This window comes from Sus scrofa, chromosome X (assembly GCF_054392235.1).
Source record: "Sus scrofa isolate SSC_HxYL_T2T_F1_AM1 chromosome X, Sscrofa_HxYL_maternal_Yorkshire_Landrace_v2.0, whole genome shotgun sequence".
NCBI classification, from domain to species: domain Eukaryota; kingdom Metazoa; phylum Chordata; class Mammalia; order Artiodactyla; family Suidae; genus Sus; species Sus scrofa.
Genome location: NC_139401.1, coordinates 108,766,017 through 108,780,092, shown reverse-complemented (window position 1 = coordinate 108,780,092; position 14,076 = coordinate 108,766,017).

Genomic DNA, 14,076 nt, shown 5'->3' with positions numbered 1-14,076 from the left:
TTTACTAGAATGTACTAATCAAGACTCTCCCTTAAAAGAGTCTCCCTTGATACTCTCATTTGAAGAGAAAGAGAGCACTGACAAAGAAAGGAGAAACTCATTCCCTTTTTGGATTTTAATAAAAGCAAAATATAATATATAGGGAATAACGTGGTCTCAGTAGCCATTGAGCTTTATCTCTTACATTTCCTTCACTCTTGCTTTTTGTATGATTCCTGATATTAAGTATGAGAATCTTGAAGTCCTTGGAAACCTCAAAAACCAAACAAAGAATAGGTGAACTGGTCTTGTCTTACTAAGGCCAAAAAGAGGGCATAGCCATGTTGGCAAGCTTTCAAAAACCAAGAGTAGGGAGTAGCATTATTCAAATAGCCAAGATATGGAAACGACAGAAGTGTCCCATCAACAGATGAATGAATGAGGAAGGTATGGTATATATACCCAATGGAATATTATTCAGCCATGAGAAAAAAGGAAATCCTGCCGTTAGTGACAACATGCATGGACTTGGAGGGCATTATGCGAAGTGAAGTTAAGTCAGACAGAGAAAGACAAGTACTGTATGAGCTCACTTATATATGAAATCTAAAAAGGCCAAATTCATAGAAACAGAGAGTTGAATGGTGGTGACCAGAGGCTGGGAGGGTGGGGGAATTGGGGAGATGTTGGACAAAGAGCACAAACTTCTAGTTATGAAATGAATAAATTCTGGGGATCTTATGTATGGAATGGTAATTGTGTGGTTAATAATACTGAATTATAGGAGTTTTCTGGTGGCTTAGCACGTAAAGGATCCAGTGTTGTCACTGCTGTGGCCTGGGTTGTTGCTGTGGTGCAGATTCGATCCCTGGCCGGGGAACTTACACATGCTGCAGGTGTGGCCACAAAAAACCCACTGTATTATATACTTGAAAGTTGCTAAGAGAGTAGATCTTAGGTATTCTCACCATAGAAAAGAAATGGCAATTATGAGATGTAGGGAGGTGTTAGCTAACAGTATGGTGGTAATCGTTTTGCAGGATATATGAATATCGTGTATAAATCACATTGTACAACTTCAAACTTACATAATGTTGTGTGTCAATTATATCTCAGTAAAGGTGGGGGGAAAACCAAGAGTGGAAGACAAAAAGGGATTTGGAGTAATACGAATGCAGGTAACAAATATTCCATTCTCCAGAATCTCTCTCATTCCCTAGCATTCTGGGTAATTTGCGGTTTGCCATATACTTAATATATTTGCAGTGGATTTTGACTATAGCCCAGGCTGCCTTCTGGAATGCCAGCTGTTGGGTGTGATAAAATAACAAAATCCTGTAGGATCTCAAAGGCAGAAATCTGTATGAACTCATACTCAAAAGACTAAAGGAGACTAAAGGAGAAAACCCTTCCTGCCAGTTTTGGAGAAAAACCAATCTGCACAACAGTGCAACAGTCTGGAGCCAGAAGTGGCCAATGGGACTGCAAATGAAGCAGTGGCAACAGAGGCGGGAGAGGAGGGAGAAAAGAGAGACTTTGAATTTGATAGCAGGTTCAAAGACAAATGAATCAAGTCTCTAAAACTATATGCCCAGTCCTTGTGCACAGATGTTAGCAGCTGCTTTTATAAGCTCCCTTTCCTGGTTGCCTGCTTCAGTAAAACTGCCAGATTGGTGACAGGGAACAGAACCAATCTTGTGGACGGGGTCCTCCTTTTCCCAAAGGAAGGAAGAGAAGGTAGCACTCTGTAGGTAGTCTTTGCTTCTGCCATGGGAGGGGCTAGTTTATGGCATCTGTTTCTGTGGGATATTTACACAACTGTGGATGTGTTTGGGAGAGAGGAGGGTGTCCCCTGAGCCATCGAAGAGCCGTTGTGTACTTCCCTACCTAGAGATTGGCTGAGTTTTCAGGGAGTCTATGGGAGGTCATGTGCAGTGGAGCTTGAGTTGTTTGCCATTGCCAGGCATTGTTGAGTGCACTGTAGAACCCCAGTTCCTTCCAGCATTACTGACCTTGAGGACTCTGAGGTCGTGGATGAGGAAACTCTAGGCTGATGTGGGGTCTGAGGCTGCCCATGAATGCTTCCTGGTGTAGGGTGTCATCTTTGAAGCTTGCAGAGGAAGAGGAACTCATTTGGGGTTACGAAGATCAGGGAAGGCAGCCCGGAATAGATGGGGTTTGGGCTAGACCTTGGAGGGCAGTCCTTCAAGCCGGAGGAACAACTACTCCTTGACTTTGATGATGGCAGTATGGTGCCCAGGGCCCAAAGTTCCCCTCCTTAACAGCTAGCCTCTGCAAAGTAGCCAGCAGGCTTGGCCAGCAGGCTCACTGGCTAAGGCCAGAGGGTTTCCTTGACCTAAATGGTCCAGACAATGACCCCAGATCCTTACTTCGCCAGGTTCCTGGAAGAACCCTTAGCACATCACATTTCTAAGCAGAGTTTCCATCTGTCAAGCACAGTTGTACAGTGAGAGATGCTTTCATTTCAGAGCACTAAGGCCTATAGGTTAGTGACTGTGTAAGCCCAGACCCCTAGGGAAAAAATGAAGGCTTGGGAAATAGTGAGGTCCTTGTGGAGTTTCAAGCCTATTTCCAGTGGCTAAAAGGCACTAATGAGTATAATGCAGGCAAGAGACGTTGGTTCAAACAAACAACTAATTGGAATTAAGAGAAGAAGTGTGCAGAGGCCCCTAATGAATGGATATGCTAATTGGTCTTCTTTGCTAGCCCCTTGGGCTTTGGCTGTGACATAGACTAGCCTATTAGACGCCTGCTCTGTAATAGCTGCTGAACGCTGGGGCCCTTTATTGCCATGGTAACATTGATGTCGAGAGTCTAGCTGAGCCCTGGATCTCTTAATTTACTACTCAGGCGGCTACAATTCTTTAGGTTTTATTATTCTTCGTGCCCCGGGTGCCAGAGTGGCAGTGAATCATGCTTATTCATCCTCTGCACCGCCCACGGTGTCTTTGAATAAGTCAGGGTGTCTCTTACTGTGTGTGATGAGCAGATTATTAAGTTAGAGCCTATTTCTGCCTTAGCTAGACTAGTGCCTCTCAGAAACCCAGTGCACCTCTCTAACCACTTGCTTACCTGCTGCATGAAATCACTTTTGGCAAGCAGAGTGATGGCACCACAGTGGGCCTGCAGAGCCCCAGCCTCCCAGAAGCTTTGTGCTGGTTTTCTAGGCAGGGAGGAGCAGAGCAATAGAGGAGCAGTAGCGCCAACTGGGAGAATGAACCTTGGCGACACATGCCATCAAAAGGGAACATCAGGGTGGGGTGGGGTGGGAGAAGAGTCCCTGCAGAGACGTCCTGGCTGGGAACTGTGCTGTTAGAAGTCTCCATCTCTCTAGGATCAGGGGGTAGGGCCTGGGCAGAAGGAGATCCCTCGTTCTGAGTGACTCTAGAGGAAGGAAGCAGCCTCCCAAACTAGAAGTTATCAGGAGGATGGATTTCACTTTATTTTATAAAAGTCTTTTAAAAAAAAAAAAGCTGGTTTCAGAGACCAGCTGCCTCTGAATGTTAAAGTAACTTGTCACTGGAGCTGCCCAAACTTCGATCTCTCAGTGTAGAGCTGTTCTAAGCATGCGCAGCCAGGGGGTGAGGAGCAGGGTGGAGGGTTTCCTAGGTGACCTCTCAGGCCTCTTCCAACTTCTGTGTCTATATGTGATGTTGTTTAATTTATCAGGACATATGCTAAACTTGGATGATTCTTTATAAGCACATGTGCTTGCTTTAACAGCACATATGCTAAAGTTGGGATGACGCTCTCTCCCTGTGTGTCTGCATCTATCTCCAGCCATAGATGAAACCTTGCAACAGGTGCAGAGATGTGTTACTGACACCTCTGTCGCTCAGAAATGAGCAACCTAAAACCAAAGCTAAATCGTGCAGGAAACCCCCAAATTACAAATGACTCATGCTAGCAGGAGAGAGTCTTGGTTTTTGTGGTTTTGTTTGTTTTGTTTTTCTCATTTCACAGCGGCACTTGACTAGGCGTCCTCATGGGAACATCAGTAGCCTGGAGAAAACTGTGGGCTACGCGAATTTGGAGCACCTTTCCGAGGCCTTTTTTCCCTGTTTATTGGCAATGGAGGGTGTGGGGTGGGGCCCAGAGGTTTTCTTGAGCTAACTAGAATCTAAGAGGTAGCATTTTCCCCTGTGACAGGCTGGACAGAGAGCTGTAAACCTAAAGACAGTCAATCAAGTGTGCAAAGCACAGAAAGGGGCTGTTAGGCCACATTGGTCTTTTCCACCAAAGCCTGCAAGCCTGTTTATGATCAAGCAGCAGCTTTTCCCCCCACAAAGGACAATGATATTAATCCATCCTGAACCCACTCTGGATTCAGCAAGCACTAGTCAGAAATCACAGCGCCTCTCGGCTGCCTCTTAAATCAAAATCAAATTCATAAGCAAGAGCTTAAGGTCTCTCCGTCAACATCCCTGCTCGGTTACTCACTTGCTGTAAGACCACAGGAATGCCAATTGATTTCACTGTTAAACCATCTCTCCACCTTGAAAGATACTAAGTCCGGTGTCCCTGCTTCCTCACTTTCAGAAATGCTGCGGGCCCAGAATTCTTCAGAAGAAAATGGTAAGAGAATTCTGAAGTCGGGTGGAATTATTGCTCATTAGGGAGTATCGCTTAGTGTTTAAAAGCAGGGGCTTTTGGAGTTCCCGTTGTGGCTCAGTGGTTAACGAATCTGACTAGGAACCATGAGGTTGCGGGTTCGATCCCTGGCCTTGCCCAGTGGGTTGGGGTTCTGGCGTTGCCGTGAGCTGTGGTGTAGGTTGCAGACTCGGCTTGGATCCGGCGTTGCTGTGGCTCTGTTGTAGGCCGGTGGCTGCGGCTCCGATTCGACCCCCTAACCTGGGAACCTCCATATGCCGCAGGAGCGGCCCAAGAAGTGGCAAAAAGAAAAAATAAATAAATAAAAATTAAAAAAATAAAAGCAGGGGCTTTATAATTGGTACTGAATTTGAATCCAGTTCCCACTCTTAATAGCTGTGTAGCCTTGGGGAAGTTCCTTCACTTTGCTGAGTCTCAGTTTTCCCATCTGTAATATCATCAGATTGGCATAGGATCAAATGATGGTAATTTATACAAAATGCCTGGCTTGGTTCGCTCTATTATTATTATTGATAACAGTCAAACCAACCAACCAAACAAAAATACCTTGTCTGTTTTCAAGGGTTCTTCCTCACAAGGCCAATGACCTGAGTGGTAAGGGGAGCAAGCTCCCTCAGTTGTAGGCAATGCCCCCATCTGGCCTACTGATGACTCTCAGGCTAGGGATTTGGGGGCAGGCAAGAAGGAGAGGGTATCTGGAGGTGGAGTGAGAGGTGAAAGGTGAAGGCAGACGTGCTAAGCCGTAGTTATTTTGGAGCAGATAAGGCCTTTGAGGACCCTCGTTCACATCACACCATATAAAACAGTGCTTCAGACTTTAGTGCACTCAGGAATCACCATAAGAGCTTGTTAAATAGGCTCATTCCTGATTACTCAGATTACTTACTAATTTCAAAGAAAAAATGTACCTTTGCAATGAAGAGTTCTAGCAGATACCACCTTCACTAAGCGATCAAATTTAGCATTACCCAAAACAGGGCAGTGGCATGTGAACTTCCTGATGTGATGCAATGGGAAGTAAACACCATTACCGCTGTAGTAGTCTTGCCAAAGGTGTTTAATATGAATCTCATCGTGAGGAAACAATCAAGCAAATCCAGATTGTGAACCAGACAACTGACCTGGGCTCTTCGAAAATATCAGTATCGTTAAGAAAAAAAGCCGAAGGTATGCTCTTCTAGAATCTAGACTGAAAGAGACTAAAAAGAAAATTGTGGAGTTCCCTGGTGGCTCAGCAGGTTAAGGATCTGGCGTTGTCACTTCTGTGGCTCTGGTTACTGCTGTGGCTCGGGTTTGGTCCCTGGCCTGGGAACTTCCACATGATGTGGCCAAAAACAAAAAACAAAAGACAAGGAAATGAAATAGATGATTCTTAATTGAATCCTGAATCACCCAAACAGCTTAGGGTGTTTTGGAGATAATTTGAGGAAGTTTGATATGGACTCAATATTGAATAATATTCTATCATTGTTGTATTTCTTGGATGTGATATTGGTATTATTATTATTATTATGCAAGAGAATGAGAGAATGCTCTTATTCTTAAGAGATACATGCTAAAATATTTAGGTGTCAAGTGGCACGATACCTGCAATTTAACTTCAGATGTTATAGCCAAACACATACAGATACATATGTGTTTGTATTACATGTGTGCATGTGTGTATGGGGAGAGAGAGAGAGCATATGTGCAGATCTAAAATGCTAACTTCCAGGTGAAGACTAAGCTGGTATTCATCATAGTTGATTTTCAGTTTTTTCCAAATAAAAAGTCAGGGGTGGAGTTCCCGTCGTGGCTCAGTGGTTAACGAATCCGACTAGGAACCAAGAGGTTGCAGGTTTGATCCCTGGCCTTGCTCAGTGAGTTAAGGATCCGGCGTTGCCATGAGCTGTGGTGTGGGTTGCAGACGCAGCTCAGGTCCCGCGTTGCTGTGGCTCTGGCGTAGGCCAGCGGCTACAGCTCCGATTCGACCCCTAGCCTGGGAACCTCCATATGCTGCGGGAGCAGCCCGAGAAATTGCAAAAAAGAAAAAAAATATATATATATATAAAATAAAAAGTCAGGGGCAAAGAGTTCTCTTGGGTTCAATCCCTGGCCCAGGAACTTCCACATGCTGTAGGTGTGGCCAAAAAAAAAAAAAAAAAGTTGGGGACAAAACATAAATCCTTTCCTACAGCTCCATCCCAGATGTGCTTCTCATATTCCCAGCACTCTCTTGCACCCCAGATCTTATATGGCCAATATCCTCTACCACGTGGCAACAAGAGATAGTTGGAGTTAAGGAGACATGAGATCAAGGAAAGCTTCATTAAAGTAGCTACATCTGAGCTTGGTCTCCAGGGATGGGGCAGGATTTTGCTAATCAGAGATAGTGGGAAAAGAACTTTCCAGAAAGAGGCAGCAACTCAAATTAAGCTTGAAGAATATAGAATAGAGATCCTCAACTTCAGTGAACACAAAGTTATGCGAGGAGCTTGTTACCTATGCAGATTCTCTCATCCCAACTCCAAATTCTGAATCTGTAGGTCTGAGGTAGGGCCCAGAAGTTTGCAGGTTTACAAAACACTAAGGTGAACCTGACACAGGGGTTTGAGGCCCATGATTTGGGCAACACGGGCATGAGCAGTTGCCTATTCCACATACACAGAGAATTGGCCCTGTCTCTCTCGTGTTCAGCTGAATCTCTCACAGGTGAATTGTCACCAGGGCTGATGGAAACCTTCAGAGGGAAGTCCTCTGAACCGGACCTATTAACCGTGGTATCTGCCGTGTCCAGTACTCTCCTTGCTGGCCTCCTGGTCAGGAAAGCAAATGCAGCTAGTTGTGGCATAGGGGTGACCTTGACTGTACCAGGAATGGGCCCCGCAGTTTGGTGACAGATAAGGTAACCAGGCACGAAGAGTTTTGTCCAGTAGGATTGATGGTCACAAGCTAAGGCAGTCAGACCAGCAACCCGTGGAGCTTTTCCTGAAGACTGTGGGGAAAGTGTTCCAGTCAGTGGCGAGAGGAGACTAGCGCAGACATACGGAGGGAAAGCGGGGACCTTATGCAAGAGGAAGGGAACGAAACCATGATGACTAGAGCTGCTTGGGAATCTAGTTGTTTTCCAGGCCATGTGTCTGCTCACCATAATCTTTCTTTCCTTGGGGTATCCTAATCAGACCTCTTATTTATGAGAAAGGGATTAAATTAATGTGCCTTCTGTGAGGCTCCCAGTTCTTAGAGAACTGCTAATGACCACGCTGAAAAAGAAGGTGTCTCTAGGGCATATCGCTGCCAACCCGAGGAGCTGGCAGGACAGAAATAAGCTAATTGTCTCCTTGTCTCTTGCCTCTTCAAACAGACATACAACTCAAGGGAAGAAACTCTGAGCCCACTTCCTCGAGATCTTCCTTTTCTTGCAGATGTCTATGTCACAAATGCCTCCCTTTCCTGTCCGCAGTCTTCCTTTCTTGGTTCAGGATGGTAGAAACCCCAACACGTGTAGTCCTTTTCTCAACTGTTTGTTTCCCCCCAACTCTGGCTCCAACCCAAGCAGAGCCCAGCTTGGTAAATCCATGTCTGGAAGTCAAGTGAAACAATCACCCGGTGTTCTCATAAGAGCAACAGCTGCTAGAAGGGGTCAAGGAGGGATAGTTGAAGGCTGAGGGGAGGTTATCCTACTGCTCGAAACTCTGCTAGTGGGCCATTCGGCCAGGAGAACCGATGATCTGGCTGGGCTCTCAGGCCCAAAGACACTTAGACATTGTAGATTTTTTTTTCTTGCTTTTTAGGGCCGCACCCACGGCTTATGGAAGTTACCAGCCTAGGGGTCAAATTGGAGCTGCAGCTGCCAGCCCATGCCACAGCCATATCAACTGGGGATCTGAGCCCTGTCTGTGATTTACACCACAGCTCACGGCAACGCCGGATCCCCAACCCACTGAACGAGGCCAGGGATGGAACCCACGTCCTCATGGATGCTAGTCAGATTTGTTTCTGCTGTGCCACAACAGGAACTTCACACATTGTAGATTTTGAATGCAGGGAGGTGAGAGAAAAATTCATGGTCCAATCAGACTTTGGGATTCCCAGTTCCCAGCTCTCTGTAGAATAGCTGCCACCCTGCCTTTGTGGAAGGAAGCATTGACTTTGCCCTGCCCTTTGTCTCCTGAGATTCCGACTTCTGGCAGCATGACCAGAAGCTGTCAAAAGGGAGAATCCTCATCCTAGTCCTCATCCTACCTGCTCTACCTCCTGGAAACTAGGACACTATGCTCTGAACTCACGGAATATGCAAAGTGTAGAGAGGAATTCTAGCCTCAGATCTGCTGTGAGTGCACAGTACAATGTTAGGCTGGTCAGTCATTTAAACTCTTTGGACTTGTTTCTTCAGAGAGCTGTTGTGATGATAGCATGTAATCACCCTGGTGCAAGTGCTAGACAAATCATCGGGCCTTCTGGTAGAGCAGTCCTCTGGGGACATGGTAAGTGGGAATGGCTTCACTCCTCCACAGCCTCCTATTTCTCCTCTCCCCAACCCTATGGCAGCAGCTGTTGCTCCAGCTTTAGTGAACAGAGAGAATGATTGCCTATCATCTGAACATTGTTAGAGATAAAGAGTTTGTAGATAATAAGAGCAAAAGACCTATATGAACTAAAGGGAAATTTGGAGAGTTCCCGTTGTGGCTCAGCAGTAACGAACCCCACCAGTATCCACAAGGATGTGGGTTCGATCCCTGGCCAGGCTCAGTGGGTTAAGGATCCGGCGTTGCCATGAGCTGTGATGTGGGTCACAGATGTGGCTCAGATTTGGCATTGCTGGGGCTGTGGTGTAGGCCAGCAGCTGCAGTTCTGATTCGATCCTAGCCTGGGAACTTCCATGTGCCGTGGGTGTGGCCCATAAAAAAAAGGGGAAATTGGGGACTCCTGAGTTTAGAAATCTCTTCTGAAAACACTTTATACAATTAATTTGGGGATTAGAAATACATGGAAATTGTTATCTTAGGATCCCACTATTGTATACCCCCTGAACTACCACTGGCCCTGCAAGAATACAGGAGGTCTGGTGCCTTGTGATGTAGAGTTTTGCAAGTATCCCCCAAAGAGCTACAACTAGCTGGTTATTTATGAAGAATCGAAGGGGCTCCAGTTGCTGTGTCCTCTGGGACTTTTTGTTTATCAATGTGAATATGCCTGACAAACACCTGATGGTTATAGGAACCATAACTCTGGGCAGATAGCATGATGACGAAGGTGGGATGATAGATTAAGGACTTCCATTAACCTCTGAGACGAAAGGAAAGATAGTTATAATTAGATACTTTAAAACTCTTCTTCTCTGCTTATTGGAAAACCCAAATCATCCAACTTGAAAAGTCAAGTCAGGTCCAGTGACAGATAGGTATGGGGGAAGGGTGGGGGAAACACCATCATGCAACGCAGCAACTACCCTGAGCTAGTGTATAGCTCAGGAGGCAGCACCATCCTGGAAAAAGAGTGTGTGTTCTGGAGACAAACAGGTACGGGTACAATTCCCTGTGTACACTTTTCACCTGTGTAACCCATCACAGGTTCTGAGGTTTGATCTTACTCCAAGTAAAAGTCAGCCTGCTACATTTTTTTCATGAATGTTGGCAGAAGACATGAGACTCCCAGGTCAGAGATAAGGGGCTTTATTTCTCACAGCAATAGTAGTAGCCAGATTTTAAGCGTTTTCTTATGTTAGTCCTCCTTGCTACCAAGTTTCATAGGAACTACTCAGAAAGGGCCAGGTGACACCTGTACATGCTATGGGTTGTGTTACTGGAGAGCAACACTGAGCTTAATGAGCCTGAGTCTTTTAGGATGGGCAGTAAGTTTGTCTTTCCATTGCTCCACAGGGAGACGCTGTATCTTCCAAAGCTGGCCACTATTCAAATATCCTTGAAAAAATAATCCAGAACAGTATCAGTCAGTGTGTCTGTTCACAAGATGTGCAGAAACATGATGGATCCATGGGAAATTGTTGCACACTAGTGATCATTAGCAAGTTATTGAATCTCTTTGAATCTCTTTTCTTTTCATCTGTAAAATGTGTATTATAATATTGTCTATCTCATGGAATTGTGAAGATTAAATGTGTTCGTACATGTTAAAGCACCAGACATCCAGAAGATGCTCAACAATGTTAGTTTCATTCCTCTCACTTTCTCACTACTCTTACCAGAAGGCCTTATTATTCCACACTTCCTGTTCTGTTCCTGCAGTTATTTCAAGGCTCCCAACGAAGACCTCAGTTTATTTCTCACCACCTTCTTCTTCCTCATTTGCTAGTTTCTATCTACATCCTGTGAGGATTTAAGTCCCACTTAATTAATTAATTAATTCCTTATTTATTTAACAGATATTTATAAGACACTGACTGTATGTCAGATAACTGTGCTGGGGGTGATAGAGCAGAGAATGAAAAAGACATGGTCAGCAACCTCATGGAGCATGCCCTTTAGGAGGGGAGATAGACATTAAACAAATAAATCGGAAATGATTGGTCACCAGGAAAGTAGGACGTATGGAAGAGGGGATTATCTTCATTTCCCTCATTTGATCTGCACTGCCTCATTGAGAGACACTGTCCACATAGGATCACATCTCTTACCACTTTTCCTTGATGGAGTCAGATTGCACGCCTGGGTCCTAACTGGGTGAAAGGTCAATCTAAACTCGTGGACTAGCTCGGCTGTAGAACACTGTCCAAGGAGTGGAGTCCTATTACTTTCTAAGACAGACAGTAACACTGGTGATAGAAAGGAGGGTCAAGGAAATAAGGCTTCTAGAATCTGCTGAGGACTTGAAAGAACAGATCCCAGTTGATATTAACGGACATTCTTTACGAGAAAATACAGCTGCCCAAGGTGTTTTTGTTTCTCTCTCTCTCTCTCTCTCTTTTTTTTTTTTGTCTTTTTAGGGCCTCACCCATGGCATATGGAGGTTCCCAGGCTAGGGGTCGAATCAGAGCTGTAACCGCTGGCCTGCGGCACAGCCACAGCAATGCAGGATCCAAGCCTCATCTGTGACCTACACCACAGCTCATGGCAACGATGGATCCTTAACCTACCGAGCAAGGCCAGCTCCATAGGGATGGAACCTATGTCCTCATGGATTCTAGTCAGATTTGTTTCCACTGAGCCACAACGGGAACTCCCCCAAGCTGTTCCTGAAAGCAAATCTGTTGTTGGCTTTCACTCTTAAGGAACCTAACCTAAACTTAGGGTTAGGGTTAGGGTTAGTGCCCTCATTTTTCACAATTAATCAGCCACACAAAACTTCCTCCCCTTCTTCAAAGGTCAGCCTCTCCTCTGTCATATAAAGAAATGATCATACCTCCAAACTAGTGAGATAGTTTCTCTTCCTTCTCCTAGCTGCATATTTTTTCTCTCCAGTAGGACTGTAAGAACCTTGAAGGCAAGTGTAAGTGTACTTACACTTCTCTTGCAACCACCTTCCACTCCTTTCCTTCCCAGCAAAGCCTGCATCTGTTCAGTGACACAATCTCTTCTCCAAAAAAAAAAAAAAACAAAACAAAACAAAACAAAAAAAACCAACTAGCTAAAAAAAGGAATGAGGCTTTGGAATGGCATGGTGTTTACAAGCATATTCATGGTTATTTTATTTATAAAAATTCCCAGACTTCTCCAGTCAGTCACTCTTATGGTATAACAAAAACATTTTTTTCCTAAGTATTCTGTTAGCCCAAACAGATTGGTCTCCCTAGTTTCACAGATAGAAAGTCGGGTGTGAATTCGAACCAATCCCATGCTAGTACAGTACTGCTAGGAATAGAAGCAAGGAAACATTATCCCTAACTCTCTCTTTAATCATTAGCTTGGCCTCTTTCTTAGTCTAATCCCCTTGATCTTGAGTCAGCGACCTTTTCAAGAGGTATGCCAAGACTTCTGTTACTGTTCCTCCCCAGGGCAGGGGGCAAGGGGAGGGCATGAGGGAGGAAGTTGTTACCTCTCAGTTATTGTAACTTGGAGGTCAAGGGGAGAAACCAACTCTTTGCAGAGAATGAGATTGGAAGGGACTTTCAAATGCTTGTGAGGATACTCTCAAAAGTAGGGAAGAAGAAGCTATGACAATTGCAAAAATTAACCCAGGCACTAAATCTGGCTGTTCACTTAACAAAACTGGACCTAGGAGACATTGGGAAGTCAATACCTTCCTACTTGATTCTAGAGAGGAAGATGCTATAATGGGGAAAGCATAGAATTTTGAGTTTGAGGATAGCCCACTATACTTAAGTCTAAAGTTAATAATATTGATGTACCTCCTAAAAGATGTGAGAAACTTAGAGCAATATAACTGTAATCACTTCTCTCCAGATAGTTCCTTCTCTTAAAAGTGAAATATATGTACAATTTTAAAATAGACTTTTTTGGGCCTTCCCATCATGGCCCAGAGGAAACGAATCTGACCAGCATCCATGAGGACACAGGTTTGATCCCTGGCCTCGCTCGGTGGGTTAAGGATCCGGTGTTGCCGTGAGCTGTGGTGTAGGTCGCAGACACAGCTCAGATCTGGCGTTGCTGTGGCTCTGGTGTAGGCCGGCAGCTGTAGCTCTGATTCCACCCCTAGCCTGGGAACCTCCATATGCCACAGGTGTGGCCCTAAAAAGACAAAAGACAAAAACAAAACAACAACAACAAAAAAGAAATATAAAACAAGGAACTTATAAAGAACTTACAACTTATTTATAAAGAATTTATGAAAAGTCATACAACTCAATAACACAAAGAGAAATGACCCAATTAAAATGGGGCAAAGGATTCAAATAAACATTTCTGCAAAGAAATACAAGTAGCCAACAAGAACATAAAAAAGATGCTCAGCATCATGATTGATCAGAGAAATGAAAATCAAAACCACAATGAGATGCCATTCACACCCACTAAGATGATTATAATAAAAGGTCAGATAATAACAAGTGTTATCAAAGACTTAATAAAATTATAACCCTAATACACTGCTGGTGAGAATGTAAAATAGTGCACACGCTTCAAAAAACAGTCTGGCGGTTCCTCTAATGGTTAATCATAGAGTTACCGAATAACCCATCAACTCAACTCCAAGAGAAATGAACACGTGATGTTCACACGAAAGCTTGTACACAATTACTTATAATAGGTAAAATGTAGAAGCAACTCAAGTGCCCATCAACTTATGAATGGTTAAAATGTGATATATCTGGAGTTCCCTTGTGGCACAGCGGGTTAAGGATCTGGCACTGTCACTGCAGGGCTTGGGTCACCACTGTGGGGTTCAATCTCTGGCCCAGGAACTTTTACATGCCATGAGCGTGGCCAAAAAAGTGATATAGCTCTACAGTGGAATATTATTTGGAATGAAGTGCTGTTATAGACTGAATTATGCCCCCCAAATTTATATGTTGAGGCCCTAACCCCCAATGTGACAGAATTTCGATGTTGAGCATTTAAGGATATAATT